A 27,386-nucleotide genomic window follows, 5' to 3' on the forward strand; every position below is an offset into this window, starting at 1 on the left:
TAATTACCGAAAATACCACCCCAAGTTGGTTTCCGAGAGTGTATACTTGCGTTCATTAAGCAGAGAGTATGTTTTGTTTTGGGTTTGGTTTTGCCAAAAAATGATCAAGTTGAGGTGAACGGAAATCCATACCTCGAGCACTGCTCAGAGTAGCGTGAAAAATTACGGTGAGAACGCGACACCACGGTCCGAGTGAGGTGTGTTGAAGGTACTCAACGGTGTGGTAGATAATGGAATTTTGAAGACTTTTGTTCAAAAATTTTTTTTTGTAGGGCTGGTAGGGAAAAGAATTTAAAGTCCACTTAAAAGATGATGAAGTGCCAGTGCGTGGAGTTGAGGTGTGAATGGAATCGTAACAATAAAATTGTTTAAACTGGTAGTGTGCCGAAGGGTGCATAACGAAGAGTGGCAATTTAGCTAATGTGCTCAAATTTAATGTAATTACTTTGGGAGAGTTATGTCATTGTGTGTGGGTGATTGTGGGAGTAGAACAAACGATATTGTTTTTGTAATGGTCTATTGAACAGAAGTTTAACTTCATCATCCCGGTACGAGAATCGAACTCACGAACTCTGGGTTGGAAACCCAGCACGCCGCTAGTCGAAACCCATCCCCTACCGGTCAGTATTCCCAGTGAGCATATTTACTCTTTTAAGGGATCTGACTTTGCCGAGCCAGACAGGAATCGAACCCATCACCTTCCGCTTACAAGGCGAAACCCGTAACCTCACGGCAGTTAAGATTTAAATAAGTTATGAAAATTGAATGGAGTTAAAATTTCTTTGAAATATTAAACATTCTTGAACATTATTTATGTTGAAATTTGCCCAAGAAGTCCCAAATTGTTGAGGTTGATCAGCTTAAACTAAAATTTTATTTTAAAATACTCCAATTCCAAATAACTACTTTAAACAACCTTACAATTATTCACTAATTAAACACCCTCCGCATCTTTCTGTACAAATTGGGGCAACTGATTTTCTTCTTTTTGGGTACTTTTTGATGATAATCTTTCGTCGATGTTTCTTTCAATGAACAAAGTTAATCTAAAATGTTAGCTAAAGTGCTGTCCCCACTCAGGCATCACATACAAACAGACTTTTTATTCTCGTTGCAACAATTTAGAATACCATACTTATTGAGAATTTGAGTTGATCATTTACCTGAAAAGAAAAGAAAAAATATTGAGTTAGTTGAGTTGATGAAATAAGTTCAATAATAAAAAAAAGTGCGCAGCAAGCTCGATTTTTGATGTGAAAACAACTTATTCAACAAATTAAGCTCCGGCTTCAATAAAAACATCAATATCACTTAAAAGACAATATCTTTAAACAGGGTTGCCAGATATTCAAACTTTTAGACTCCTTGATCTGGAGATGTCGCAAATATCATTTAAGTGGTCATATGTAGAGACAGGGTTGCCATATTTTCATGTTTTTAGACTCGTTTATTAGGTCTTCCGATTGCATATCCAACTATGGGTCGAATGATAGATCCGAACATAGTTTTTATACAGATAAGTGAGATCCAGCTTCAAAATTTACAATAATATCACATGAGTGATCATAACTTTTAACAAGGTTGCCAAATCTCTAAAAATGTTGAATCTTCTTAAAGATGTTTCAATTACCTATCCAACGATAAGTCGAATGATGGATCCGGACTTGGTTTTCGAAGAGATAAGAGAGATCCGGCTACAAAAAAGTACATAATTTTCACTTAAGTGGTCATAACTAAAGACAGGGTTGCCAGATCTTAAAAAATCTTATTAGGCTCGTTTTGAGGGTCTTTGGATTACCTATCCATTTTCATAAAAATAAGGTAGATCCGGTTTCAAAAAAGTATACAAGTTCTATTTGAATGATCGAAAGTCGAAATGTATACTGGGCTACGAGTTCTCTGGGAAAAGTTCATTTTTAATGCGGGATTATAGGGAAAATGTTCAGATCTTAGAAGCAGTACCTTTGGTTATGACATTTTTCGTAGGTGTAAATGTTGAATTGGTGATAAGCACTCAATAATTTGAATTCAAAATATAACCTCTCCGGCAGGATTACCAGTTCAAAATTTAAAAAAATGTGATCATGTGTCAATACAAAATCTGGCATCCGATAATTTACTAAATAAGAATGGGGATAAAGGGATGTAAGGGATGGATTAATTGATTTTTTTTGTGAAATTGCATTAAGAATCATATGCGTGAATAATTTGTTTTATATTATTTTAATTAACTTTTGAATAAAATTCAAGATGCTGAAATTCATTTTAGTATTTAACTTCCTAATTAATAAATCAAAAACATTATCAAAATCGGCTAAGATTGTAAAAATCTTGAAAAAATCAGCCTTAATCTAAAATAGAGAAGGGTTTATCTTTATTCTGTTTGACAATTGAAAAATCTGGCATTTCTAGATTTATTTCGCAACCTGGTAGCCCTTCTGCTCTGAGTTATTACAAGTTCTGAAAGTTCATTGAATTTTTCATAGAATGATACGTTTCTCATTTTACCTAAAGTGCGAAATGGAAAACGGCTTGTAGATAAAATCTGGAAATCGAAATAAGGCCGTTGCAAGTATTTTTCAAAGTTTATGTCACCCCAAAAAATGCTGTCAAGGACAAACTAATGGGAAATTGGACAAGCTTTCCGGTAAACATATTTTCGAGACTGAAGATTTAAGTCTGTCCTGTAGAAATGGCCAAAAACCACCAAAATAATGGCAAAAAAACCTCTGGTTTTTATCAAAAATTATATTTTTAAATCCACTGTAACTTCACAAGAGTTGGACTAAGGAAAACGGTGAATATGGAAACTTTCATGTTAAATTGTGTGGGAAATTGATTCCCGCGGTTATTCATAATTTTGACGTTTAAAGCACTCTAAAAAAAATAGTAAATGATTTATGATTTTTTATAGGAGAGTTTCTTCATCCTCCATTTTTCGTGAGCCTTATTGCAACATCTTAAGCTGTTTCCACAAAAAATGTTAGAAAAAAACGTGGGCTCACCATCAAATTTGACTTTTTACCTTTAAAATAAAAAAAATCCCGTAGAAGTGGCGTGCTTTTCTTTCGGTTTTTTTAGGAAGCCCGTCAAATTTCCTACAAGTTTTTCTTTAACCACTTCTTGATACGATGCAACGGCTTCGAAATACAGCAATATTTTAAATTACGAAATACAAACATATTTAAAAAAAAAACTTACGCCCTTCTGGCTCCATACACACAAAAATTGCTTATAAGCGTAGGATAATATGTCTACAATGTTTCATTGAGATCGGAAATGGTCGAATAAAAAAGTACTTAAAAATTTCTGTTTTGGGCTGGAATTGGTCAATAAAAAGGGTCAATAATTAGATATTTTAGAAACTAATGATTGCAAAACAACTGGACAGGTGTGCTATCATTTTAGTACACTATTTTAATTGAAATGTTTAAAACAGGTCTTGTAATTTCGATTTTTATACTTTTATTTATTTATGTTTTGTCCTCCCCCTTCCCACCCAATTTTGCATAGAGTCGAGGGACATAAATTTCAAAAAATATTTGCAGCGGAATAACTATTGATTACACACAATCAAGCTTCCCAAAAGGCAAGCATAATTTCCATTACATAACACAATGAAAATTGTTTTCCGCGCAAGCAAATTTCATGCAAAATCTCCCCCACGGGGGTGTGATGAATAATCCATGAGCACGACAGGAAAATTGTGCGGAATACCCATCACCCCCAATCGTACACTCATCAATGCTTATGCAAATATAACCTCTGCTAGGCAGCCGCATAATTTTTCCCATCGATAAAAAATGTGGTAAGCGTTTCGGAAGAAAGTTTGCCTTTTGGCGGCTCACAACACTTGCGCGGAAAGCGGAAAGAAAATCGCAACCTTAAGGAAATGTAGGCTCAACATCACACCAGCCAGCAGACACGTGGGAATATTGAGAAAAGATGCAACAAAGTACGGCGCGCACTGTGTACACACTTGGACAAAGTTAGTCAGACTAAAAAAACTCACACTTTTTTTATCGCTGCTCGCGAAACCGAAACAAATTCACCGCTCATTTCCTTGTAGACGCTGTTGTGCTTCAGTAGATCCATGGTGATGGCGACGATGATGGCACCGTATTGGAATAATACACTGGATACAACTTCGGGAATAGCGGTGGAAGTGGATCGGAACAAGCACTTTTATTTGTCATCAGTTCTTTTGTTTGAATTTGTACTATGGAGTCAACGATTGTGTTCTAAAACCAACGGATTCGATCATCAATTTATCACAAATATTAACATAAAAATAAATTTTGGTATTTCTGTCTTTATCTTCTTTTGTTTTCTTGTTAAAAAGAAAATTTGCATCAATTTAGCAATGAAAAACAAGTTTACAATTTCTAAAGCTCAATGAGCAATTCCCATTGTATCAATTTCGATAAAAATCACGAGCAATTTCACATTGATTTCGCTAGAATTTTTCCTTGCTGAATTTGTTTGGGACGGCTTCGTCATGATCAAATTTGTAAAATATGGATTTTTTTTTACGGATGCATGACTTTTATTTTTTTTAATTCATTTTAAAAAGTACACGGATAGAAATCCTGTCCGGGAAATCGACAACATTGTTCTCGATTCGTTCTGAGATTCGTTTCAGAATGTTGTCGACCAGTCGTCCGGTAACATTTGCAACAAAATCGAGAACAATGTTGTTGATTTTGAGTCGTCACCAGGGTTACCAGGTCAAAATTTGGAAAATCTGGCAAAGTATCGATCAAAAGTCTGGAAAAATCTGGCAGACGAATATCTAATACATTTCAATGGTGAAAATGGGGGAGGATATGAATGAATTTAAATGTTTGTAGAATTCAGATGTTTTAACTGTTTTTAAGGCCTAAAAAGGCAGAATATAGTTTTTATTTAATAATAACACATTCTAATATTTTTGATTTTCAATCAAAATCTTTCATTTAAATCCAAAAATTGTACAAAATGGGCATAAAGTGAAATATCTGGCAAAATCTGTCAATATCTGGCACTGAGAAGGATGAATCTTTATTCTGGCTGACACTTGAAAAATCTGGCATTCCCAGATTTATCTGGCAACCTGGCAACCCTGGTCGTCACGGTTGGTGACGCTTGGCAATAAGGTTTAATGAATGGTAGTAAAGTATTTTTTTAATAGTTGAGAAAACACTACACAATTTTCATTTTTGAACTTTTAAAGTCGGACAAATAGTTGCTTCGCAAATAAATAAATTGAGAAAATAATTTTCCTTGGTGTTTCTATTAAGCTTTAATTTATCAACTGGTAAATGAATGAAATGTTTGTTGTCATAATCATTGGATTGAAAATGGTTTTCTAAATTTCATTATTATGCTTAAAAATTGAAAAATTTGAGGAATTTTCACACCAGTTTTAACTTTTTAATATTGAAAATCTGATCAATGGTTTCCAAGATATCATCGATTGAAAATCAATTAGGTAGCGTTTAAAAAAAACTCATTTTTAGTATTTTCAATCTCTGCAAGGCCACTTCTAAGCAAGCAAAGGTCGGTTCAGCAATGTCCAAAAAGCAAATTGTATAGTAATTTCACAATTTTTCAAATATATAAATTTTCAAAGATAGACACATTTTTTTTTCAAGAAACTTATTAACTATGCAACAGCAGCTTTTCTGTAAATAAGGAATCGATGGACAAAGTTGCATACAAATAAATAAATTAAAGAAAAATAAAATCAGGATTTTTCTGCGAAATTCTAGATAACTGCTCAGATGAATAATAGAATGAAACCTTTGATTTACAACCACTGATTTTCCAGTTTTCCGAATTGTTTATTTTGCATGGATCAATTTTTTTGCGCTACATCGAAATTCTACAAAAAAAAATCTAAACATTTTCAATCTGATGCAATCACTATCGTTGAAAAACTTTCAAAGAAATTTGCAATGCCCTTAATTATTTCTAGTATTATAAAAATAATGAAAATGCGCGAAAATATAAGTTTCTAATGTAAGTATCAATAAATTTTCGAAGATAGCAAGAAAATTTACTTCTTAGTCAGCAAATTTTAATTTGAATTTCAAATGAAAATAATCTTTTGTGGATATTTTATAGACTGGTAATTTGCATGCATTTCCTATATATTTTTTTATGCAAAACAAAATTAAATAAAAAGTTTCACAAGTTTCCTGAGATAAATTCTACCCGAAAGATGAGCCCATAGCAAAAGCATGGGTATTTTTTTTCTCTTGAAGAATTACTAGCAGCTTAATTGAAGAAAAAATCTCAATGATTGAGTCAATAAAAATTCCAATTTGAAATTTAGCATGACTTACGAAATGTTTTATAAAAGATTTTTTTGAATTTCATTTGAATTGAAAAAAAGTTTTAAATTTTTAAATTTATGCATTTGTGATTAAAGTTTTTTTCAATTGTTTTTTTTGTTTACTAACAGTTTTACTTGGGAACACTTTTTTTTGATAATTATTAAGAATTAATAAGTCCTCCAGTCCCAAAACCCCCCAAAAAGATCATTTCAAAGAACCTTTCTCACTGAAACGGGCACACGCCAAAGCAGCGCGGCGCGCACGGCCACAAATCAAATCACAGGAACAAATCGATCACAATCCGTCGTCGTCCATGGCTGGCCCGGAGGAACTCTTCGCTTCTTCACCAACTCCCCCCTCTGTAACGGTCACTCTCCCCCACACCCTACCCCACAAAGTCTTCTTCCCCCGGGCCCCCGTGACGCAATGTCACCGTGACGAATTTGGCCAGCCAGCCGGAAGAAGTTCACAAAAGAACTCCGCACACAATCGAAGATCAACCGACGACGACGACGACTCAGTTTGCGAACCCGCGACGACTTCTTGTTCAACCGTTACTTTGAGCGGTACTGACACGGCTGACATTCGGTCGACTGACCGCGTCCTCCGAGGGGCGGTGGTGCAGCCCCCTGCGGACACACTCGGACAACTCTTCTACTCTTCTAGCCGCCATCAGTCATGTAAATCGGCGCTCGATAATGGACATCATCAAGCCAAGACTGCAGGCAGGTCAGTCAGCCATCAGTCGAGGTTTGAGATGCAAACCGTGATGATGATCGTAATGCTGATGAAGATGATGCTCTGCTGCTGTTGGCCGATGCTGTCGCTGTTGATGAAGCATCATTATCGCTGACGGTTGATGGTGAAGTGCGTCGTTGCAGCATCAAAGAGGTCTCTCTTCGGGCGCGTGTTTTTGAAGAGGAATCGAGTGGAGAGAGGATGTTACGAGCTAGGGCAGTGTTGTCGATTTATTTGAGGAAAAATCTTCCAATTATTTAGCTTTTTGAGATCTATTTTAAATCTACATTTTTAACAAGACAATTTTTTGTGGAATTTATAAAAAAAGGTCAATATCAGTTCGAAGGACTTGAATGCTCAATATAGCTGTTGCGACGAGAAGTGCCGATTCCACTTTGCGAAGATGTGCTAAAAACACCCCTCGTGTGTGTGAGGTTATTGTCCGTGATTTACTTTACAATTGTATGTTCTTGACGGTTGTTGTTCTGTGCGACAGAACGAATTAGAGGGAAACCAGCATTTTATTAAATTTGCTTGCTATTTTCGCGCGTACCGTTCATAAGGAAACAACTACATGAAGAGACACAATCTGGCAATTTGACGATTTTGGTGGGATATTGTTGAACCAGGACATCCGATTGTAAGATCATTAATTTATACTTAAAATACATGCTAATAAATGTTTGTAGCTTTTAGCTGATAACCACAAAACTGCGGTGTTTCTGCTTAATTGGCGGCAACAAATCCTTCTCAACATTCTAAAAGAATCGTCCGTGATGCCGTTCACACGCAGTGGACAAAGTTGCCAGATTTGTGACGCATTCAGCTGTAGTCGATGCTGGCCGGAGAGGCACGGCGAACGCCCACGGACCCACGGCAGAATGACACTTCCAAAGCCATATGCTGATACTCGACAGTGCCCAGAGAAGTTTGGAACCAGCAAGCAGCGAGGGAAGCCCTCACCGACCGACGCTACATCCAGGGATAGTGGCCGCGGACGGGTTGTTTGGCAGCTGGGGAAACCTGGTGTACGAGAGCAGCAGGAAGTGTGCTACCGGCATGCGAAAGTCGAATGCGGAATCATCAGCGCTCGCGGAAAGTCACTCGGGATTCGGGCATGGAACGAAATCTTCTACTCACACAGCTTTGTTTGTATTCATCCCAAGTGTGAAGACCTGTGGCGAAAGAACGTTAGGTCAGAAGGTTCGTTTCCAATGCCGTTGAATACGAGGACGATCGAGCAAAATGTGAATGAACCGACGAAGGGAAAAATACAGTCGTGCTATGGACAAAACAGCGCGCGAAATGTTCATCAACACGGTTCGAGAATTTTGAGGAACATCGAAGGGATCTATTCGAAGTTGGTGCAGTTCGGTTACGTGACATCCGACCATACGCGCCACGCGGCGAGGCAGGTGCGATCAGCGAAGCAAGCGGCAGACGTAACGGATGATGCGGATTTTATCAGGGTGCACTCTACGGAGAAGGCGCTGAAGGCGAATGAGGAGGAGGCAGATCGAGCGCAAACGTGCTCACCTTTTCCAGCGTACTTCACCTGTGAAAATCTGACATTCTGCGTCACAGGCTGTTCTGCTCGGGTTCGCCAAAGGCTTGCTCAGTGGCGGAGATCGGAAACTGGGCAACGCAGGAACCACTTCGTGCAGCACTCTGCGCGTATGAAGGAAAAGTTCAAACAAGACGACAATGCGGAAAACCAACCGTCCGGATTAGCAGCCACCAACCACCAGTGTGTTAGAAGGATACTCGTCGGAGGTACGGCGGAGTGTTACCAGCACTGGAGGACGAGGAAGCTGTTAAGAAGCTGGAGGGTTGGCAGGTTTCTGTGCTTTGTCTTCAATGGACTGTTTCCTGAAAGTGAAGGTGGCACAAAACATCAGCGCACGACGATCGTCTACTTCCGGGATGTGAGAACGTCGACCAAGACAACCTGGCGTAGCCGAGGCTCGACCCGGGACGAGAGGCGTGGTATGCAGTGCAACGATGTGCCAGAGCTTTCTGCGCAGATGCAGCATGCAAGGATTCAAGCATGTTCCAGGACCAAGTTGATGAACGTCTGGATCGCATAGGAATCGAGGAAGACATCGGCAGCTTTCTCTCACAGGACGAGTTAGGGTAAAACTGGACCGGACTCGCCTAACCAGTTGTACGGAAGGGGGAATGTTGCGACGAGAAGTGCCGATTCCACTTTGCGAAGATGTGCTAAAAACACCCCTCGTGTGTGTGAGGTTATTGTCCGTGATTTACTTTACAATTGTATGTTCTTGACGGTTGTTGTTCTGTGCGACAGAACGAATTAGAGGGAAACCAGCACTTTATTAAATTTGCTTGCTATTTTCGCGCGTACCGTTCATAAGGAAACAACTAGTACATGAAGAGACACAATCTGGCAATTTGACGATTTTGGTGGGATATTGTTGAACCAGGACAACCGATTGTAAGATCATTAATTTATACTTAAAATACATGCTAATAAATGTTTGTAGCTTTTAGCTGATAACCACAAAACTGCGGTGTTTCTGCTTAATTGGCGGCAACAAATCCTTCTCAACAATAGCATTATTTCCTTAATCATATATGTTTTTCTGAGAGTTATTTTTGATCGTAGTTTAAAAATATTGGAATCTTGATAAATCGATATAAGAAAATAAAACCATACTTTATCCACCATCAAGTGGCTGCTACCTTCTTCAATTTTTTTTTTCTGTAATAACGATATCCGACATCCGACAGACAATAATGTGCTCTAAATTTAACAGCATATGCTTATATTTTCAGATAGGTATGTTCAAGCTTTTGTACTCGCTATTATTAAGATTACGCATCCAACGTAGGTCATTGTTGATCGAGACTTCATTTTCATCATCTCATCTGAGATCCGGGTTCAAAAAATAATATTATTGAAACATAAGTGCTTATAACTTTTGATGTCAGATCTGCGATCCTTTGGACTCATTAGGAAGGTTTCGATTACCTATCAAACGACGGATCGCATGATAGATCCGGACATAAAGTACATCAAAATTGCTGAGATACGGCTTCTGAAAAGTACTTAAATATCACTTAAGTGCTCATAACTTGATTAAAATAAATGCTTTGAAAGCAGGGTGTTCATGAGAAAACTGCTATAAATGGTTTGAACTTGATACAAAGCTGTGAAAAACAGTTTTCAAGATTTTTGAATACTTGAATATACCAGGTCTTATAATTTTTAAAAGATACATTTTTTTTTTGTTTTATAGCAATGTTTTTTTCTAAAAAGATAATAATTATAATAATTTAACTTATTTTTTTCATATTAAAATTGCCAAAAATACCAAAATTACGATATAAAAACTATAATAAATCCCATCGAAAACAAAGGAGGGGGGGGGGGGGTCTGGCAAAATGTGACGTAATTTTTGAGGGGGGGTTCAATCTTGTGTGACAAAGTGTGACATAGGGGGGAGGGGGGGGGGGGGTTAATTTTGGCCGATTTTTGCGTGACATACTTTATGGATGACGCCTTTCTCAAAATAACTAATATAACATGCTTTCTTACAAAAAAAACACCCTTTTCACAATCTTCAGGACTTACACGCAGAAAAAAGAATTATCAATTCGATAAGTTTCTACCATTATTTCGATAAAATAAATTATCGGTTGGCAACCAATAATTTATTTTATCGTATTTGATAATTTTCTTTATCAATTTGATAAACAATGTGCATCAATTTGACAAAATATATTATCGCTTTAATAAACGTCATTTGAGAAACGTCAAAAGCAAAATGTATCGTTTCGATAAAAATATTGGCATTTTGATAAATAAGTTTATAGAAAAATCTTTAATCAAATTGAAAATGTTATTTGTCTAAATTTAGCTGCTTGTTCTTTTGTATATAATATATTTAAAACCAAACAAAATATATGTTGCTTAAAAAACTTTACTTTATTACAAAAATCGAAGTAAGTATAATACCATGAGAAGGTAATCCTACTTGGTGAATGGTGGTCAATCGGTTGCTGCCGTTTGTGACAGAGGTTTGAACTCTCCAGGTTGTATTTCTGGTAGATTTTTTGGTTCAGGAGACACACAACTGTCATTTGCAATAATTTTATTTATCAAAATGATAACAAAGATTGTCATTTCGATATTTAAAGTTTAGCAAAACGATAATTCAACGTTATCAGAACAATAATTAAAAATTATTGAAGTTGATAATGACATTTATCAATTTGATAAGGCAGTGTTTCTCTGCGTGTAAGCCAGAATGTTTTTTTAGCATAACTTTTAAAAAACTTTACATAATTTTACATAACATCATAAAATTCAATAGGGTCTTATAAAACCAACATTTTAAATCTCTAAAATAATTGTTATAAGCCCATCAAAAAAGTTACTCTCGATTAAAAAAAAGTAGTTTCATAGAAAAGAGCAGGAAATACATAAATCCGGTCCCAGATTCTGTACCATCCTGATCTCTAAAAAAAAGTGTCCACGTGGTTTATGGATAGTCCCGATAGAAAACTAAATTAGGTGAACTAGTTTTAAATTTTAATTAGTTTTACATAAATCAGTTCAAAACATCATGCACTGCTATTTCAAGGGGTCGAAGATTGTTTTAGTTCATACAAGAGAATTTAAAATTTATATTGAAATTTTTGGGGGAAGAAAGAGGGGTAAAATCCCCTGATTTTTCAATTGCTGACCGATCGATAAACCGAGAATTACCAATTCCAGACAAATTTTACCGAAATCCCTTAGGCCCTAATTTCAAGTTTTTTCACCACTCCTAAACAAATTTTCCAACAAAATCAGGAATCGAAAAAAATATTTTTTGCGGAAAATTAATTTTTTTATAGATAATATATTTTAACAATCAACTGCAAACTGTTTAGAATTCATTATATTTCGTTTATTTTTATATGTATATAATCAAATTAGGATTTTTTAAGCTATTCACAAATTTTGAATTTGGAGACCAATAGGATATTTTTATAAATTCATTGATATCATATCAATTTGAGGTAGTAGCATAACTGTTATCATGTAAAAGCATCTTGTTATATTGTTTGCTTAAGAAGGCTTGAAATTTTAAAGGAGAATGGGCAAATTTGTATGGGAGCTGGTCCAAGGATGTACACGAACGGGACCAACTTTTTTCGAAAGATCTCGACGAGACATGAAAAAAAGTCTTCTGGACCAACTCTCTACAGATCTACAGATCTACAGATCATAACTCCAGGGAGTCCTAGGATGACCAAAGACATCTCAACACATTAACAAAGCAGTCTACCATACTGACTGAAGCTATGCGGGTATGATCAGTGGTCAAAAACCGCCGACATCTTGCTTGTTACGGCGGTAGACTCTCCGGGCTTAACTCCTAGGAGTTCTCGGATGACTCAGACCATCCCAATAAGTTGTTACAACATTGCACTGAAGCCTTCCATACTCACTGAAGCAGTCTGGATCGGATCCGGTTTCAAAACCTTGAAGTTTCGACTTGTGCGATGCCTCTTGCACAAACGGTTCAAACGGATAAAAACAAGAGAAATCATGTTTCGATCATGCTAAGATATATCAGAATTAATAGTTTTTGCTGATACGCGTCGAATGAAGTCAAGAAAATTGAAATCCATAATGAAACAGAGATTTTATAAATGATTTTAGAAATAGCAAAAATACAATTTTTTTGTATATTTTTACTCAAAATGCTCATGCATGTAACTTTTGAACCCCGGGGTTTAGAGAGTTGGTCCAGAAGACTTTTTTTCATGTCTCGGCGAGATCTTTCGAAAAAAGTTGGTCCCGTTCGTGTACACCCTTGGACCAAATTCGCCCATTCTCCTTTAGTTTTTTATGCATTGTTTTAAACATGGTTTGAATTTTTTTATCTTTCCTCTATGGTTAGGTCGAAATGGGTAAACGGTTGATCTCTTCAACCAAAATAATAGTTAAAACTCGTGATCTAAAACTGAAATTCGTTGATTTTGACACAAAGTAAAATTTGTGAAAAAATAACTGGCAAAATTTTGAAATTATAAACATTTGATTTATTTTTAAATTGGTTTTATGATCAAAAAGTAACATTCTATATTTATCAGTAAGATTTATGTTAAACTGAAATTGTAACAAAACTCTGATAAAAGATGAGATCAGGAAACAAAAATTGTGCTTGAAAATTCGGAAAAAATTGTTTACATTGCATTGACATTTCTAGGCTATTATATATGTTTTGCATTGTTCAATTCAATGTTATATCAAATTGAAACAATACAAATCTGTTGCAATTGTTTAAAGTTTTTGTCGTTTTTTCTGCATTTTTTTTCTTAAAAGATCAGTAATGGTAATGGTAATCAGATTTTTTTTAAAATTTATTAATTTCATTGCGCTTAACAATGAAATCAAACATGTGGACTTAAACTAAATGTCACAAAACTTTTTTTGCCTCTTTGTTTTGTTTCAAAAACACCTTGTTTTTGTTGTAGCGTTGGCAACAAAACCCACATCTTTTCAATTCTCTGAAAACTTTAACATTGTAGAACAACTATTTTTCAAATAATGAATGTTTAAATGCTTTCATTCTTTAAAAAATACATCTCTTATTTGATCTCTTCCTTAGTCGAAAAAATTAACAACTTGAAAAAAGTGTGCAACAAATAGTTTTTTCTAAATAAATTTAAGAATTATTTTTTTAATTAATCCAAGGAAGTATTTTTTTCTGAGAGTTTGAAAATACAATTAGCTATGTAACCATACGCTGCCCTAATTTAGCTGATTTTTAAATATTTGTTTTAATCCTGTAAAAAATCTTTCTTAAAATAACCTCTATTCCTGCTGGCAACACTGCTTTTCCTAGCACCGACAGCAATAACTACAGTCGGATGGATGGCATCGAAATCTACATCCACACTGATGATTGATTCCGCGTACGTACACGTGCGTCTACTGCAGTCTACAGCCCAACCTACTGTTTGCGAATCGCCGGTCAATCATCGTCGTCGTCGGCCAAGAGGAAAACAATAATCATTTGCACAATTTATAACGGCTATTTGCATCTCTCGCCGCTTCTTCTCAATGAAAAAGGTGGAAAAGTGTTACGCAACATAGATTTTTATTTTGCGGTTGTGGTTTGAAAAGCACAGTGAGTTTTTTAAATGATAAACCAATTTTTAATGATTTGATTGGATTCATTTTAAAAACTGCAAAGATTTTTCAAATGTGGTTATGACTTTTTCAATATTTATTTTTACTGTGCATTCAATCCTTGATTGCACCAACTCAAAAGTATGAAAAAATAGCCAATTTTTGTTCTTTTGCCCAAGGTTTTCGATGACCATCGTCTGTACGTCTATACTTTTTCGATCGGAACTTGCCGATTCGATGGTAATGAAAGAGTTCTGCACACGCTAAAGATGCCCGTGTTGGCAAACTTTGTGCGCGATTTGAAGGCCGCCAAGCGCATGGAGATGGGTTCGATTCTTGTTCGCGTTAGACGATAATTGTGACGGTGCGTGGATAATGAACTTGTGGATTAATGTTGGAGGATTTTTTTCTTCTTGCTGCGATAATTGGCACCTGCAGTGAGCGGGCGCACTTAACAGAACGTTTAGGCTGGGAGGATAGGCAAAATAAGGTTGGCCTTGCGGGGAGGGTAGCAACATAGAAAGGATATAGAAGATAATTACTTTTTTCTCCGGTGCGGTACTAAAAATACTTGAGGTGAACGCTAACATTATGGTGGAGTTTGGTAAGAAATACGCGTCAGTAAAGCTGTTTTTGATTCACGTGAAGGTTCTTTAGTACTATTGAAACATAGACAGTAGTTCGTAAAATTAACAAATTAATAAAAATGTGAAAAATAAATAATTTCTTGCAATTGCATTAAACAATCAAGACACCAAAATGGAGTTACTTACTTATTCGTTCATTGAAGTCTCTTTACCAATAACTCTAGAACCAACCAATTGGCATGCGCATCATAGTCGTCACGGGCGTGCCAGACCTCTCACACACAAGTCTCCCTTTACAGTGAACGACTGTGGCCTCATTTCCATCTCATTTCAGTCATCTTTAATGTTATCAAACTCGCATCATTATTAAGCCATCACTTGTCATAAAGTGGAATGAAAACATACTGCGGACAGGCTTCTTCAGGGTATTTTTTACAGGGTGGCTTAAAAGTGTTTGAACTGGTATCTTAGGTTTCTCAAAGATGAAGTTTCTTAATTTTACAACCAGCACTGTCAGAAGACCTTTCAGCTTGCAAAAGTTATTCGTACCCGGGAGGCGTTTGACCGCTTAACCCCCATCACGAACTGACTAACTTTATGAATGGTGATGATGATGTGTACTGACGAGGCAAACCCATTTGTAATATGGTGAACGACGGAAGCCACCCATTTTTAATCGCAAATTCACGTCACTTTATGGTCGTCAACCGCGCGGTCATATTTCATCGCTAGTGAGTTGCTGGGAAAAGATTTTTGAAAGATCCTTAAAAAAAACTGCTAAATTTTGGGTGAGCTTTTTCAGCGATTCCCTGTTTCAACTTTTTGATAAAATCGATCGTATGTGACCACAAAAAGGGAGCAAAACAAGTTGGTAATAAAATAAAATATTGCCCACCCATAAGCCATAAACTCATTAAACGCGAAATGACTTAGAGAAAGAAAAGTGGTCCGTTATGTCACTCGTCACAAACTGGTCAGGCATCGAAAAAATTAAATTAATTTTCGCCACTCTCTCTCTCGCGTTGAACAGAAATAATTTGAATTCGATCGATAACCGGTGCACCGCGAAGAAATGAGATCAAAGAGCAGACCCCACATGCGGTTACGTCATCGGAAACCGCTCCCCAAACTAAGGCCGGTACGGTATCGAGATCTTACACCCAAAAGTTATGCGTGGTTTCGATATGATAATTGATTTGGAGGAAATTATCCTCCGTAATAATGATCGGTTTTGGAGCGCGCGCCCGCGAGAGGTAACATAAGGAAATGCTGGTTAATGTTTGCCGAGATGAAAGATGCAAATAAAACTGAACTGCCCACTTTTTTTGCTCGAGATGCTGTAAGAATAATTGCCACAATCGAGGATAATTGTGGCGGCCGGGAGATGCGTAACGTGAACATGGGGAAGTGCGATTTTTGGGTTGAGTAATTTGGAGAAAAAAGCTCTTGGGAAGTGAAATGATCCAAGGCGCGTTTATGCCGAAATTAGGCCTCTGGGAAATTCGGATGGACCTTTAAGCAGATAGTTTGGTAACACAGTTTGCAAAATTAGCCAAAATAGATGTTAAATAACTTGCTTGTGAGGCAAAAACTAACGAGGGAAATTATTGATTCAGTGTGTCAAATTCAAATGAAATCATGCTTTTGCTTGCGTTTTATCAAAACTTTGTAAAATTCAATAGCGAATCGCCAACTTTTTCTATGCTATTGAATCATTTTAAGGTGAAGCCGTCGATCATTTTCATGTATATTTGATCATCACTCTAAAATGCTCTGTGGGTAATTTTCCAACTCACCAACTCACACGAAATCGGGAAAAGTTTCCCCGACCCCTCTTAATTTTCGTGGAACTTTGTCCTAAAGGATAACTCTTGTCCCTTGACATGAATCCGAGGTCCGTTTTTTGATATCTCGTGAAGGAGGGGCATTACAAACCCTTCAATTTTTGAATATGCGAAAAAAGAGGTGTTTATCAAAAATTGGCAGCTAACCAACTTTTTCAAAACTTTAGAAAGCAATCAAATTGGTTTTTTTTCTTCAAAAATTTTGCCTTTGAAGGGTGATCCACTAGAAAATTGCACAATTTTAAGAACATTTTAGCATGATTTATCGCGATTCGTATTTAACGAAATAAAATATTGATAAGAGAAATCTATATATTTGAGAATGACGATTGAAGAATGACATCTTAAATGATTGTAAAACAAAATAATTGACTTTTTTATAATGATCAATCAAAGGCACCATCCACATATGACAGCGATATTTTTGAGGAATGGGAACGATTTGGAAAATCCCTCTCTTTGTGCAAAGTTATTGAAATTTGTATGGAAACACAATGTGATTTTTTTGTGTGTATTTTGGCATTAAAAACAACAAATTTAACGTTACTCTCAAACCAGACCACTGATGCAAACATTCTTTAGACAAATTAAGAGCTTTGTCTTGAGCAACTTTTTACGACACCTGTGAAACGTGATAATTTCAAATCAAAATAGAAAAAAAAACTTTATTCAAATTAGTTTCCAAACCATTCCAAATCATTCATACAAATTTGGCAGCCATAATAAAATAAAGTATTATTTTTGAAAGCAAAATATTGTTTTAAATCGAAAAAAAAAATATTTTTAACCTCTGAAAAAAATAATTTTCGTGGCCTAGAAAATTCTCTCCAATTTTAATTTTTTGAACTTGGATTTTGGATAAATAGTTGCTGAGATTGCGAAGAATTCAAATTATCAAATCAGGAGTACATTCCCAAAAGGTCCTATGCACCATGGATAGAATAGGATAAAAAGGTAAAAGAGATATATTATTTTCTAATTTGGCCACGTTTAACTATTTAAAGGTAAATTTCTGAAAAAAAAAAATCTTTTCGACTTTTGGCGGGCATCCATCGACAAACGTAGACTCATTTTTATCTTTAATTTACCTTAAAATTTTAATAACTTGAGAACGGTGCAGTTTATCAAAAAATTCAAGTTTTTTCGATTTAAAAAAATTAATGTCTTTTGAAACTTTTGTAATTTTTAAATATTTATTTTTTTAACGATATCGAAGATTTGTTTGTGTGGTAATGGTCCTTAATGGTTATCAAACATTTGCTCAATTTTTTTGCGAGGTTTGATGAAACCAGCCTAAATTGCTAATCGTATGAAAGTTGGCCCCTTAAAGGGCGTGATATTGGGTTAAATAAAACTAAAATGATGAAGAAATATGTACTGACATGCTACAATGTTGGAAGTGAACCTTTTCAAACATCTCAGTACTTTTTGACCAAATAAAAAAAAAGTTGATTTTTCGAGAGGACTTTTTAACTAAAACGAACTCCAACAGGTACCAAAATGACAGGATTTGTTCTAGGAACGTGTTTATTTTTAGCCATGAGATGTCCCCAACACAACCCTTCAAACAGAATTTAGTGTGATTGAAAATAATCTGAAAAAAATGTAAAAATCGTGAAAAAAAATACTTTGACCTATTCGCATTCCCAATCGCAAACCAATCCCTGACGGTAACATTTTCGTATGGGCTGTCAAAATTTCATGGATTGTTGTACGGCTTTTTTGGTCATAGGATAAAACAAATAAAATCCATTCCCGGATTTCGTTGAGCCTTGTTGTCATGCAAAAATAAATGCACAATCTCACAGAAGCGAACCTTTTGAAAAATCTCAATCCTTATTAACACTTAAACTCCCATGCTCGCGAAAAAGTCGGAAGTCCAACTTTGACAAGCTGTAACTCGGCTCCCCCTGGACGGATTTTCAAAATTCAAAATGCAAAAGATGCGGAAAGATGTCTAGATAATTTTCCTTTTTGGGAAAGTCAAAAAAAGATGCATTTACCCTAAGTTATGTACGAATCAATGAAACAACTTTTTTTCAAAAAAGTCGGAAGTCGATTTTGACCAGCTGTATCTTCGCTCCTTGAGAGCGGATTTTCAAAATTCAGAAAGCCAAAGATAGGGACAGATGTCCAAATGATGTTCCTTATATGAAAAGTCAAAAATAGAGCCATTTACTCTAAGTTATGGGCGAACCAATAAAGAAACTTTTTTTCAACTCGTTTTATAAGATTTGTCTTGACAGAAGATTGAAATATTATGTGATAATATTTATTAGATTCATATCACAGTGAAAGTGTAAACTTATTCATGATACTCAAAACGAATTCTGGACCGATGCGGCCACTTTGAGACCGGTTCCAGGTTCCCCGGTGAAACCCGGAGTTCGGGAACATAAGGTGTTGTTCGAGGAATATATTTTTCCTGCCAGTATGAGTATCCTGGTACAACATTTTCGAAATCAAACTCATCCATGATGCTCAAGATCACTTTTCGAGCGATCTGGCCACTTTGGGACCGGTTCCAGGTTCCCCGGTGAAACCCGGAGTTCGGGAACATAAGGTGTTGTTCGAGGAATATATTTTTCCTGCCAGTATGAGTATCCTAGTACAGAATTTTCGAAATCAAACTTATCCATGATGCTCAAGGCCACTCTTGGAACGATCTGGCCACTTTGGAACCGGTTCCAGGTTACCCGGAGAAATCCGGAGTACGGGAAGAATTGGTGTTGTTCGAAGAATATATTTTTCCTACCAGTATGAGTATCCTGGTACAACATTTTCAAAATCAAACTCATCCATGATGCTCAAGACCACTTTTCGAGCGATCTGGCCACTTTGAGACCGGTTCCAGGTTCCTCGGTGAAACCGGAGTACGGGAACATATGGTGTTGTTCGGGGAATATATTTTTCCTGCCAGTATGAGAATTTTCGAAATCAAACTTATCCATGATGCTCAAGACCACTCTTGGAACGATCTGGCCACTTTGGGACCGGTTCTAGGTTCCCTGGTATAACCCGGAGTACGGGAAGATAAGAGATTATTCGTGGAATATTTTTTTTCCTGCCAGTATGACTATCCTAGTACAGAATTTTCGAAATCAAACTTATTCATGATACTCAAGACCAATCCTGGACCGATGTGACCACTTTGAGACCGGTTCCAGGTTCCTCGGTGAAACCCGGAGTACGGGAACATATGGTGTTGTTCGGGGAATATATTTTTCCTGCCAGTATGAGTATCCTAGTACAGAATTTTCGAAATAAAACTCATCCATGATGCTCAAGACCACTCTTAGAACGATCTGGCCACTTTGGGACCGGTTCCAGGTTCCCCGGAGAAATCCGGAGTACGGGAAGAATTGGTGATGTTCGAGGAATATTTTTTTCCTGCCAGTATGAGTATTCTAGTACAACATTTTCGAAATCAAACTCATCCATGATGCTCAAGACCACTTTTGGAGCGATCTGGCCACTTTGGAACCGGTTCCAGGTTCCCCGGTGAAATCCGGAGTGCGGGAAGAATTGGTGTTGTTCGGGGAATATTTTTTTTCCTACAAGTATGAGTATCCTAGTGTAGAATTTTCAAAATCAAACTCATTCATAATACTCAAGACCAATCTAGGAACGATCTGGCCACTTTGGAATCGGTTCCAGGTTCCGGTCCCAAAGTGACCAGATCGTTCGAAGAATGGTCTAGAGTCTTGAATGAAATTTCATTCTATACTAGGATACTCATACTGTCAGGAAAAAAATAATTCCCCGAACAACACCATATGATCCCGTACTCAGGGTTTCGCCGGAGAACCTGGAACCGGTCCCAAAGTGGCCAGATCGTTCTAAGAGTGGTCTTGAGCATCATGGATGAGTTTTATTTCGAAAATTCTGTACTATGGTACTTATACTGGCAGGAAAAATATATTCCCCGAACAACACCATATGTTCCCGTACTCCGGGTTTCACTGTGGAATCTGGAACCGGTCTCAAAGTGGCCGCATCGGTCCAGAATTCGTCTTGAGTATCATGAATAAGTTTGATTTTGAAAATTTTGTACTAGGATACTCCTACTGGCAGGAAAAAAATATTCCCTGAATAACCCCAGTTCTTCCCGTACTCCGGATTTCACCGGAGAACCTGGAACCGGTTTCAAAGTGGCCAGATCGTTCTAAGAGTGGTCTTGAGCATCATGGATGAGTTTGATTTCGAAAATTCTGTACTATGGTACTCATACTGGCAAGAAAAAAATATTCCCCGAACAACACCATATGTTCCCGAACTCCGGGTTTCACCGGGGAACCTGGAACCGGTTCCAAAGTGGCCAGATCGCTCGAAAAGTGGTCTTGAGCAACATGGATGAGTTTGATTTCGAAAATGTTGTACTAGGATACTCATACTGGTAGGAAAAATATATTCCTCGAACAACACCAATTCTTCCCGTACTCCGGATTTATCCGGGTAACCTGGAACCGGTTCCAAAGTGGCCAGAACGTTCCAAGCGTGGTCTTGAGCATCATGGATAAGTTTGATTTTGAAAATTCTGTACTAGGATACTCATACTGGCAGGAAAAATATATTCCTCGAACAACAGCTTATGTTCCCGAACTCCGGGTTTCACCGGGGAACCTGGAACCGGTCTCAAAGTGGCCGCATCGGTCCAGAATTCGTTTTGAGTATCATGAATAAGTTTGATTTTGAAAATTTTGTACTAGGATACTCATACTGGCAGGAAAAAAATATTCCCCGAACAACACCATATGTTCCCGAACTCCGGGTTTCACCGGGGAACCTGGAACCGGTTCCAAAGTGGCCAGATCGCTCGAAAAGTGGTCTTGAGCAACATGGATAAGTTTGATTTCGAAAATTCTGTACTAGGATACTCATACTGGCAGGAAAAATATATTCCTCGAACAACACCTTATGTTCCCGAACTCCGGGTTTCACCGGGGAACCTGGAACCGGTCCTAAAGTGGCCAGATCGCTCGAAAAGTGATCTTGAGCATCATGGATGAGTTTGATTTCGAAAATGTTGTACCAGGATACTCATACTGGTAGGAAAAATATATTCCTCGAACAACACCTTATGTTCCCGAACTCCGGATTTCTCCGGGTAACCTGGAACCGGTTCCAAAGTGGCCAGATCGTTCCAAGAGTGGTCTTGAGCATCATGGATAAGTTTGATTTCGAAAATTCTGTACTAGGATACTCATACTGGCAGGAAAAATATATTCCTCGAACAACATCATATGTTCCCGTACTCCGGGTTTCACCGGGGAACCTGGAACCGATCTCAAAGTGGCCACATCGGTCCAAGATTGGTCTTGAGTATCATGAATAAGTTTACACTTTCACTGTGATATGAATCTAATAAATATTATCACATAATATTTTAATCTTCTGTCAAGACAAATCTTATAAAACGAGTTGAAAAAAAGTTTCTTTATTGGTTCGCCCATAACTTAGAGTAAATGGCTCTATTTTTGACTTTTCATATAAGGAACATCATTTGGACATCTGTCCCTATCTTTGGCTTTCTGAATTTTGAAAATCCGCCCTCAAGGAGCGAAGATACAGCTGGTCAAAATCGACTTCCGACTTTTTTGAAAAAAAGTTGTTTCATTGATTCGTACATAACTTAGGGTAAATGCATCTTTTTTTGACTTTTCAAAAAAGGAAAATTATCTAGACATCTGTCCGCATCTTTTGCATTTTGAATTTTAAAAATCCGTCCAGGGGGAGCCGAGATACACCTTGTCAAAGTTGGACTTCCGACTTTTTTCGCGAGCTTGGTAGTCCGCGGGATAATTTTCTTCATGGGAGTTTAAGTGTTAATACTAACCAACATAAATTATTCTATTAATCTAAAAACTCTGATCTGTAAAATCAGCCAATGCTTTATAAAAGACCCAGACTATGCACAGTGGGAAAAAAGGACCCAAAATATTACCGCAACATGATTTCTCGCAAACCATCGATTGCTATACACCAAAAGCTTCGTTTTTGCACCAGGAACAATAATCCGATGAAAAATCGCACTGCATGGACCGGTGGCCGGAGTACAGGCCACCGGAAAATCCGGATTTTTGGAAAAAGTAGCTTTCTTTTACCATGAATAGTCAAACAATCCTAGAATAATATTAAATACCATAGGACCCATCGGAACCGGTTCCACCGATCTCCGGTGGCCACATCCAGAACCGCATAAGGAAACAGCGTAAACTAGTCATCCGACGTATCAAACTTCTTGATTTTGGATGGAGAGTATCTTTAAAATGTATTTTTACCTCCGGTGACCGGTTCCCAGGTTCTCCGGTGGCCGCATCCGAAGATCATATTTGGCAAAATCCTGAAACCACTCTTGCGACATATCAAACTTCATGTTTTTAAGAGAGGAGTGTATAACTCATGTCCCCATCCAAAATCAAGAAGTTTGATACGTCGCATGACTAGTTTACGCTGTTTCCTAATGCGGTTCCGGATGTGGCCACCGGAGATCGGTGGAACCGGTTCCGATGGGTCCTATGGTATTTAATAATATTCTAGGATCGTTTTGCATGACTATTCATAGTAGAAGAAAGCTTATCAGTTCACAATTGGAATAATACGACACTTTTTCCAAAAATCCGGATCTTCCGGTGGCCTGTACTCCGGCCACCGGTCCGTGCAGTGCGATTTTTCATCGGATTATTGTCCCTGGTGCAAAAACGAAGCTTTTGGTGTATAGCAATCGCTGGTTTGCGCGAATTCATGTTGCGGTAATTTTTTGGGCCCTTTTTTCCCACTGTGCTATGTCTCTAGGCATTTTTTTTACCGTTTAAATCATAGAAAATGTGAAAAACAATCAAACATTGAAAAAAAGTTACTGTAAAGGTAAGGTAAGGTATAAATACTATCAGAAACAAACATAAACTTAACAAGATAAATGCAAATAAAAGTACATGAAAATAAAATAAAATTAGAAACAAATAAAAAAAGAGAAAATTGTATTTTTTAAAGTTGATTAAAATAAAAACGGGAAAAATAAAAATTTTCTAATTCAATTATAAGAAAATATATTTAAAAAATCAAATCAAATTGAGCATTAGATGGTAGAATAAATTTGACCAATCATAAAACAAATCTTATCAAAGGCAAGTTTATTGTTACTCTATCTGTTTTATTTTTCAAAACTTCCAGGCAATGTTTAAATGCCTCCCTCTTACTTTCATCCTACCGCCACAAAATTGATACATCAATCTGTTCAACAATCAACAAAACGCAAAACGGAAATTAACCGACCAAACAAATCACCCAAAAAAAAAAAAACTCGCCACTTTGTGACGTACTCGAGATGCAAATCTCGGCTCGTGCGGTAGCCCGAACAGCAGCGGCAACTATTGATTGAGTGCCTCACAGCAAATGACAGAGGGCCTCTTTTCGGCGGTGACTGCGAGGTTCCCCTCGGGCATCGAACGCATAAACACGTGATTGGGACGGCTCTCTGTGCCGCCACCTGGTGCTTAAAGCTCGTATTAACCCCAAAAAGCTGCGTCGTCGCGGGGGAAAAGTGAGGGGTCATAAAATACGATTTGGCATCGCTTTTAGGCGGTTTCTTGTTTTGCCTTTTTTTTGGGAGGATAATTTTCGCTGACAACTTTTTTTTCGATGTTGTCTTTCTGGTTGGTGACCACCATTGTTTTAAGGCCCAGCGGCAGCAGCGTCGCTGCTGCCTCTAATAACGATCATTTAGTGAGTTTACTTTTTTTTTTGCATGTCAGCATCATGTTTCACCCTGTGCGAGCTTGCTCTTCGTGGTTGTCAGGTTGTCCCCGGCGCGTGATCATATTTGTTGAAAGGTGGGAAACAGGTCGTGCCCTGCTGTTGGGAGGCTTGACGACGGTATTAAGGCATTACGCGATCCGACGGATCGGAAACGTGTTTTTTTTATTGTTTCCATTGTAGATCCGGATTTCGCGAGGAAATTTGGACTCGAGTTGCGGTGCAGTGAAGTTTTGAAGCAGTTTTTTCGCTGTTTGATAAATGACGACGCGATGTCAATTTCATAAGCAGTTCCTCTTGTCAGCTGGAATCACTGTCAAATATGTGTTGTCTACACTTGTGATTGCTATATCCTGGACCAGATGTTATCAAGTTGTGTTATGTTACATAACTCTACCTTATTAGTTAACTAAATTCAAAACAAAATCTGAAAAACTTGTTTTCACGTGAACAATTTTTTGGGAAGGAAAAAGTGACGTACTGATGTTGGCGGTTTGATAGCCTATTTGAGTAATTTGATATTTCTCTAAAAATAATGATGGTCATGGAATGCCGTTTAAGCCTGCTTCGGTGGGCTCGCAATCCAAAGGTCGTCAGTTCGAATTCCGGGGCGGAAGGTTCCTTGAAGTAAAAAAGTTGTTTGGGTACTCTTCCCATTCAAGGCTACGGACTCCTAGAGCAGAAACTTGCAAAAGAGACCGAGTAGGTTGGGGAAATATACAATTTCTCAGCCTATTTCTATTATCGGCCTATCAGCACTTTGATCATGAATTACAGCTTTCCTAAAGTGTTTTTGACTGTTCCAAAGTAATAAATAGCTCAAACAAAAGTGAGCAAGCAACTCTCCATTGTTGATACATCTGAAAATGTTGATTTAATAGCGCAAAGCGGCAAAAGTGATGAGAATTGGCCGAACGGCTAAGCCTGATTAAAATGGGTATATTTCCCCTTGTTAACGCGGATGGTTTTTTTATATGTTGGATGTCGTTTGAAGTTATGAAAGACATTGCATATTTTTTTTCAATATTTTTTTACTATTCTTAAATGATTTTAACTTGAAACCATTAAAACCTATTAAAACTTCTTTATAGTTCTAGGTTTGAGCTGAAACATGAATATTGATCACTGGAACAAATGTCTCTTGACAATCTGTGGTCTTTTATTTTTCCTTATTGGCGTTTTGAGATATTTTCCAATTTTGACTTCAATATATCGTCAGCTGTGTGCTATCTTGTGACATAGACCATTTTGGTCGAAAATGAGTTAATGGTGACGTTTTGCTATACTTAACAAACACTACAAGATGCTTTAACCCGATTTTGGAAACTCGCTTCCGTTTCCCGGATATCGCAATACACACTTGTGACATAGACCAATTTATCATCAATATGATCGTGCACACTTGTGACACGTCATACATGTTGTTGGAAAATGTGGAAATTTTTCTTCTTTTCACAAATTTATGTAAACACATACTTTCTAAAGGCAATGCATCCTTTTGTTTTTGAAAATATACTGATTAAGTCGGTTAATCTATTGATTTAAGCCTATTTTAGTTTGTATGGGAATTCTGTGCACACTTGTGACACGTAGTACAATTTTACTTTCGAAACACACTTTTGACACGTGCTTTTCAGATTTTTGTTTACATAATTTACTGTATCTTTTAACTTTCGATTCCCATCTGCTCCCATCGAGAAAGTTAAGGACATAGAAATACTTGAAATACTGAATATGAACGAAAAATCAAAGTCGCTGTAGGCGGGGTTCGAACCCCCGTCCTTTGGATTGGTAAGCAAAAATGCTAACCACTAGGCCATGGCGACTTGGTGAGCCTAGACTGAAATTAGGAATACTGTTACAACAAACCCGCAACGCCTTTCGAGATGTATCCTAGGGTTCTACCTCTCCTACTAACATTGAGTCCAAAACCTCCCTACAAACATCTATGCCACTAAGGTGACGTAGGGGTCCTTGCGCACTTTAGATAGGTGTTTACTAACGATCCTCCCCTTCCCTGAGGATAGCTTGGACCCGGCCAGGACCCCCTTATGCCCTGGGTTGTATTACACACTCATCAAAAGATGAAGACATGGTATCTCCCGTGTTGGATTATTGTTCCGGATGAGGGTCTAACACAACCAGACCAAACAGTGGGATAAGCGTTGTGGAGCCTTCCGGTGGTGGGGCGTCCTCCAAATGCTAATGCTAATGCTAATTTACTGTATCTTTTAACTGATGTAACCAAATTAGTTAAAACTTGGTGCGTTTGTTAAGCGATAGTATACGAACCGATTGCTTCAAAAAGTTTGGCTCTATCATTCATAGTTTTGAAATTATTTACCAACAAACTTTAAAAATCGATTTTCTCGAAAAGTACTAAATGGTCGTTGTCACAAGATAGCACACAACTGACGATATTAGGAAAAAAAATCAGTAAAAAGCTATTTTTGATCGATTTGAGGTTTTTGTTGTAGGAATGGATAAGGACTGCACAAAATAGTACACACCCCGTTTTTGCTTATTTGAAAAAAAAGTTGTTGAACAACTATTTCCAAAAAATCATTTTTTTTTGTTTTAGTGGACATAACATGCCAACATTTTTCAGATATTCTAGAATGGGAAAAAATTTCTTGTCCATGATATTATTTCTGAAAAACAAAGATTAAAAAAATTAATAAAAAGATATTGTTTAACCTGTTTTTAAAATCTAATTTTCAATCAAAAATAAATTTTGGTCAAGTGCACCGACTTCATGTTATAGCAATTTTCTGGTAACTTTTTTGAAAAAAGTCGCAGTTTTTTAATTGTTTTTGTTAAGCCTATTCTTTTGTTTTTTTTTATGGACTGAGAAAATTTCCTGTATTTTACATGTTTGAACTTTGTTGATACGGCCTATCAGTACTGAGATATGGAAAAATTGGATTTTCTCGCTTTGCTCAATTAGCTTTTGTTTTTTGATCCCAATATTGAGTGTTTGGACCTTTTGAAATGT

The 27,386-nt window shown here is 37.2% G+C and overlaps 1 protein-coding gene across 3 annotated transcripts in view; it reads right to left on the minus strand.

Annotated features, from left to right (window-relative positions):
• LOC6048428 overlaps nucleotides 1–27,386 on the minus strand; it is a 214,801-nt gene that overhangs the window by 28,736 nt on the left and 158,679 nt on the right. Inside the window, exon 1 of one of the 3 annotated variants that reach the window (XM_038251528.1) lies at nucleotides 4,013–4,056. The exons of the other annotated variants lie outside the window; for them this stretch is intronic. The gene's annotated coding sequence lies outside the window, so the exon portion shown is untranslated. Of the gene's footprint in view, nucleotides 1–4,012; nucleotides 4,057–27,386 lie in introns of those variants that run through there. 3 annotated transcript variants of the gene reach the window in all.

This window comes from Culex quinquefasciatus, chromosome 2 (assembly GCF_015732765.1).
Source record: "Culex quinquefasciatus strain JHB chromosome 2, VPISU_Cqui_1.0_pri_paternal, whole genome shotgun sequence".
In the NCBI taxonomy this organism is placed as follows: Eukaryota; Metazoa; Arthropoda; class Insecta; order Diptera; family Culicidae; genus Culex; species Culex quinquefasciatus.